The sequence below is a fragment of the Aquarana catesbeiana genome, linkage group LG06 (assembly GCF_042186555.1).
Source record: "Aquarana catesbeiana isolate 2022-GZ linkage group LG06, ASM4218655v1, whole genome shotgun sequence".
NCBI lineage: Eukaryota > Metazoa > Chordata > Amphibia > Anura > Ranidae > Aquarana > Aquarana catesbeiana.
Genome location: NC_133329.1, coordinates 40,421,141 through 40,426,981, shown reverse-complemented (window position 1 = coordinate 40,426,981; position 5,841 = coordinate 40,421,141). Strand labels below are relative to the sequence as shown.

The 5,841-nt window shown below is 45.8% G+C and overlaps 1 pseudogene; it reads right to left on the bottom strand.

Annotated features, from left to right (window-relative positions):
* Window positions 1–5,117: 5,117 nt before the first annotated feature.
* On the bottom strand, window positions 5,118–5,236 carry LOC141101888 (5S ribosomal RNA; annotated as a pseudogene).
* Between the last annotated feature and the right edge of the window lie 605 nt (window positions 5,237–5,841).

Sequence of the window (5,841 nt, the reverse complement as noted above, 5' to 3'; positions counted from 1 at the left end):
GGGTATGAATACTTTTTTTAAGCCACTGTATATATGTGTGTATGTTGCAAAGTTCCAGACCTCTTTAGGCCTAATAGTTACCTCCAGGGTTAGGGACAGCTGACATCCTTCAGTGTACAGTGGGTTACAAGGCATGGTGGGTGTAATGCAAGATGAAAGGGTAGGCGCCAGACACTTTTTGAAGGCAAAGAGATTTATTGTCTCTTAAACAGAACTGAGGGAGAGAGGGTTAGGGCCCGGACACCCCTAGGTATATGCAAAGGTAATTAGCATAGTTACATAATGACATAGTATGTGAGGTTGAAAATAGACACAAGTCCAACCTATGTGTGTGATTATATGTCAGTATTACATTATATATCCCTGTATGTTGTGGTCGTTCAGGTGCTTATCTAATAGTTTTTGAAACTATCAATGCTCCCCGCTGAGACCACCGCCTGTGGAAGGGAATTCCACATCCTTGCCGCTCTTACAGTAAAGAATCCTCAACGTAGTTTAAGGTTAAACCTCTTTTCTTCTAATTTTAATGAGTGGCCACGTGTCTTGTTAAACTCCCTTCCGCAAAAAATGTTATCCCCATTGTGGGGTCACCAGTACAGTATTTGTATATTGAAATCATATCCCCTCTCAAGCGTCTCTTCGCCAGAGAGAATAAGTTTAGTGCTTGCAACTTTAACAAGGGGGCCCCCAGATCTCGGGCACCCCCATGTGAATGAGTATGGGTTACATCACCAAAAAAAAAGTAGTTCAGTGTTAAAAAATACAGTAGTTTTTGACAAGTCTTTTATTAAAAATACCTTCTTCTTCCTCCTCCGGGCTCCTTCTACTCTCGCTTTTCTTCATTCTTCTTTGTCCAGTGTTCTTCTTCCTCTGCTGCTGACGACCCACCTCTGATGCTGAATCCCGCTCCCGCTGACGACTCCCCTCCGATGCTGAGTCCCGCTCCCGCTGACGACCCTCCTCCGATGCTGAGTCCCGCTCCCGCTGATGACCCTCCTCCGATGCTGCATCCCGCTGATCTGTCCGCGCCGATGTCAAGCATTTCTTAGATAACGATGGGGGCATGGCCATTGGATTATGTCATCCAGAGGCCCCGCCCCGTGTGACATCACCACCCAGGGCATGACGGGTCCTTGACGTCACAAGGGGTAGGGCCTCTGGATGACATAATCCGATTGCCACGCCCCCATCGTTATCTAAGAAATGCTTGACATCGGCGCGGACAGATCAGTGGGACACAGCAAGAGAGTCATCGGCGGGAGCGGCGGCAGAGGAAGAAGCACACCGGACAAAGAGGAAAGAAGAAGAGCGGAAGAAAAACCAGCGGGAGAAGAAGATATTTTTAATAAAAGACTTGTCAAAAATAGGATTTTTATAACAGCTTACCTGTAAAATCCTTTTCTTTGAAGTATATCATGGGACACAGAGTCATAGTAGTTACTATGTGGGTTATATAGGCTACTTTTTTTTTTTTAACAAAAAAAAAACTGTTTATTCAATTTTTTTACAATACAAGCGATGCATATACACAGTTGTACACAGAAATATTGTCGCATGAGTTGAGCAGGTCTTGGAGATTGGGGGGTGGGGGTGGGACTGGGAGGGAAAGGAGGGGGGGGGAAGGGGCAGAGAAGGACCACATCCATCTTGCTAGGTTCACAGAGCTCAAACAATGATTAGGCATTCAGAAGATTAAAACAATGGTAAACTATTACCGGGCGGGTCCAACAGCATCATCTCGGTGGTCATCCTCCCCCAATGTGCCCCATATAGGCCACCTTTAGGTGATGGACACTTGTACACCCTAAACAGGAAGTTCAACTCCCTATATAACCTCTCCCCTTACAGGGAGTACCTCCGTTTTGTAGCAAAGCAATACATGGGTATACCAGAAAGAGGGGAGGGACCTCTGTGTCCCGTGATGTACTTCAAAGAAAAGGATTTTACAGGTAAGCCGTTATAAAAATCCTATTTTCTTAAGAGTACATCACAGGACACAGAGCCATAGTAGTTACTATGTGGGATGTCCCAGAGCAATGCCAACTGAGGGGAGGGGGACACAAACAAAAGTAGGGTGCCATCAGACCTAAGGACCTATACTGCTGCCTGCAGTACACTGCGCCCAAAGGCGAAATCCTCATGCCTTCTTACATTAACCTGATAGAATCTGGTGAATGTCTGGACTGAAGATCAAGTTGTGGCCTTGCAGATCTGAGCCATGGAGGCTTGGTGACGCACTGCCCAAGAAGCACTAACAGTCCTGGCGGAGTGCGCTTTGATTTGAAAAGATGGAACCTTCTCTTTCAAATCATAAGCTTGAATAATTACATGCTGAATTCACTTAGAAATAGTAGATATCAACGCTGCCTGTCCCTTTCTAGGACCTTCAGGCAACAAAAACAAAACATCCGTTTTTTTCGAATGTGAGCGGTCACGTTCAAATATACTTTGACTGCTCTCACTACATCAAGAGAATGACTGAGTGACTTTTCTTTCGTAGAACAGGGTTCTGGAAAAAATGAAGGTAGAACAATATCCTGGTTTTAGATGAAAACCTGAAACCACCTTCGGCAGAAAGCTAGGATGAGGACGCAATATCACCTTATCCTTGTGAATAATTAAATATGGCTCTTTACAAGAAAGAGCAGCCAATTCTGATACCCTTCTTGCAGAAGATATGGCAACCATAAAAACCAACTTCCTTGTCAAAAGAATCAAGGGAGTATATCATATCGGCTCAAAAGGCTGTTTTTGTAAACTGACAAAAAAACAAATTCAAGTCTTAAGGTTTTAAGGGTGATCTAACCAGCGGATTAAGTCATATCACCCCCTGTATGAAACCACGGACCAGGGAATGCGAAGCAAGTGGTCGTTGGAACAATACTGATAAGGCCGAAATCTGGCCCTTGACGGTACTCAAGGCCAGCTTCATTTCTAATCCTTTTTGCACAAAGGCAAGGATTTCCTCAAAAGGCTGTTTTTGTACCTATAACATACTTTCTAGGATGCCAACCCCTGAACTCACACCAGGAATATATTCCTTCCAGACTCTATAATAAATGACTATGGAAGCTGGGTCCTTGTATTAATCAAGGTAGATCTTACTGAGCCTGAAAGCCCCCAATTCTTCAGAATGTGGGTTTCAATAGCCAAACCATTAAATTTAGTGTTTGTGAGGCAGGATGGAACACTGGTCCCTGTGAGAGCAGGTCTGGACGTGGTGGTAGGATCTATGGGTCCCCTACCACCATCCTTACGATCTCTGCATACCAAGATCTTCTGGGCCACAGCAGTCATGGTAACAGCGGAATAGGAGGGAATGCATAAATCAGTGAAAACTGATCCCACAGGGTCACCAACAGATCTGTTCCGTATGCGAGTAGATCCCTTGTTCTTGACACAAAGTTGTCGACTTTGTTGTTGAACCTGGATGCGAAACAGATCTACGTCCAAAATCCCCCATCTTTGGTATATAGCCAGGAAGAGGTCGAAGTGAAAGGACCATTCCCCCGGGAACAACTGCTGGCGACTCATGTAGCCCGCCTGCCAGTTCTCTACACCTGGAAAGAAGATTGCCGATATGCACGGCACATGCCTTTCTGCCCAGGTTAGGACTTCTGACTTCTGGTGCCCTCCTGGTGATTGAAATAAGCCACTGCTGTGGCATTGTCAGATTGATTCCCGATAGGACGATTCCACAACCTGAATGTCCAGGCCCTTAGGGCTAGGCGTGCTGCCCGAATCTCTAGAATGTTGATGGGCAAGGTCTTTCTGGTTCTGGACCATTTCCCTTGGACAGTCCTTCTTTCAGGACTATTTCCCAACTCAAAAGGCCAGCATATGTTGTTACCACCTTCCAGGTAACTGGTAAGAAGGATCTCCTCTTCTGCAGATTCTTGGATATCCTTCACCAACTGAAGGCTCTGGCGCACCCCTGGCGACAGAGGCATTGGAAAATCTAGCGCCTGGACCTTCTTGTTCCAGGTAGATAGCATACCGTTTTGCAGCAGTCTCGAATGAAACTGAGCATAGGGAAATGAATGAAGCCACCATCTATCCCAACAACCTCATGCAAAGGCGAATAGAAGGACCCTTCTTTGCCCTGACCACCTGAACCAGCTCCCTTATGGAACTGATCTTTGCTTGGGGTAAAAACACCCTCCTATAGGCTGTATCTATAATCAGACCCAAGTACACTTAGCATTCTTTAATGGTTTTAAAGAAGATCTCTCTAGCTTGAGGCCCAACCTAGGTACGATTGTGGTGACCATGCTCTGGTCTAAGCGGGCTACCAACCTGTCTAACAAGAGCAGGTCGTCTAGGTATGCTACAATTGAAATACCTTGAGTCCTTAATCTGGCTAACGGAAGGCCAGAAGCTTTTGTAAACACCCGAGGTGTAGTAGCCAGACCGAAAGGCAAGGCTATAAACTGAAAATGGAGCTTTTCTACTTTGAAACGCAGACACCTCTGCTGAGCGGGAAAAATAGGCACATGCAGGTATGCATCCCTGATGTTTATTGATGCCAAAAGTTCTCCTCCTTATAGGATGGAGACAACACCTCGGATTGATTCCTTGCAAATCACCTTTTGAGACAAAAGTCAGTCTAACGCTTGAAAAAGAGACCTTTTTCTCTGGGTCTGAAGACATTTTGACCTGAGGAAACGAGGACACGGGAAATCTTGTAACTCTAGTTTGTAACCTAGAGCTATTATGAAGACCATCCGACTGTCTCAAAACTCCTCCTGCCAGACCCTTGAGAACTGTAAGTCTTCCCCCCCCCACTCGAGCGAGCTGGGGCGCCACTTCATAAGTGGCTTTAGCACTCTGTCTTATAGGTTTCCTCCCCCCAGGACTTCCTTTGTCCCTGGGGTTCACTCTGAGGTCCTCTTGAACCTGGCGGTGGAGACTGTCATGACTGCCTGGAGGCTGATGCCCCTGGCACTGGAGAAAGTGTTTGTTTAAATGAGGGACGTCTACTCCTTTTCTTAACTGGCAAAAAGGTACTTTTCCCCATCCCCAAACAGCCTTTCACCATGTAAAGGAAAACCAGCCAAGAGCTTTTGCATGGCGCTTCGGCTGACCAACTTTTCAACCATCAGATTCTACGCATCTGTAGCCTATAGCACCTGGTTATCCCAGGCGGACTCCTATCCAGGTATTAACCAGGCCCGACCCTGCTTAGCCTCCAAGATCAGACGAAATCGGGTGCTCTCAGGGTGATATAGCCATAGGCCAACTACCCAAGTGTAAGGCGAGAGGTTTAAAGAATAGAATCTCTGATTGTGTCAATTGCAAACACAAAGCCCCTGGCAGCTCAGGCTAAATCCTGAGCCTGCTGTTCAGGGAAAACCTTGAGCACTAGTCTCAAATGGTCTCTCAGGGATTAACATACCCCAATTGCCACCACTGCAGGTTTACAATCTTTTATTAGTTGGATTCCTAAGCATTAGAACATTGTCAACAGGACAAGTCAATTTTTTTATTTACAGAGGATACAACAGCGTCAATTGCTGGTATACCTCACATGTTTGTAAATTTTTCCTCCATAGGATAAAGTGTTGAGAACTTTTTAGGAGGAAAAAATTGTTTATCTGGGTGATCCCACTCAGAATACATAAGCTTTCCCAGCAATGAATGAACAGGAAAAGCAAGCACTACATGGTATTCCCTCAGACTACATGGTAGGCCCTCAGACTACATGGTAGGCCCTCAGACTACATGGTATTCCCTCCGACTACATGGTATTCCCTCCGACTACATGGTAGGCCCTCAGACTACATGGTAGGCCCTCAGACTACATGGTAGGCCCTCAGACTACATGGTATTCCCTCAGACTAC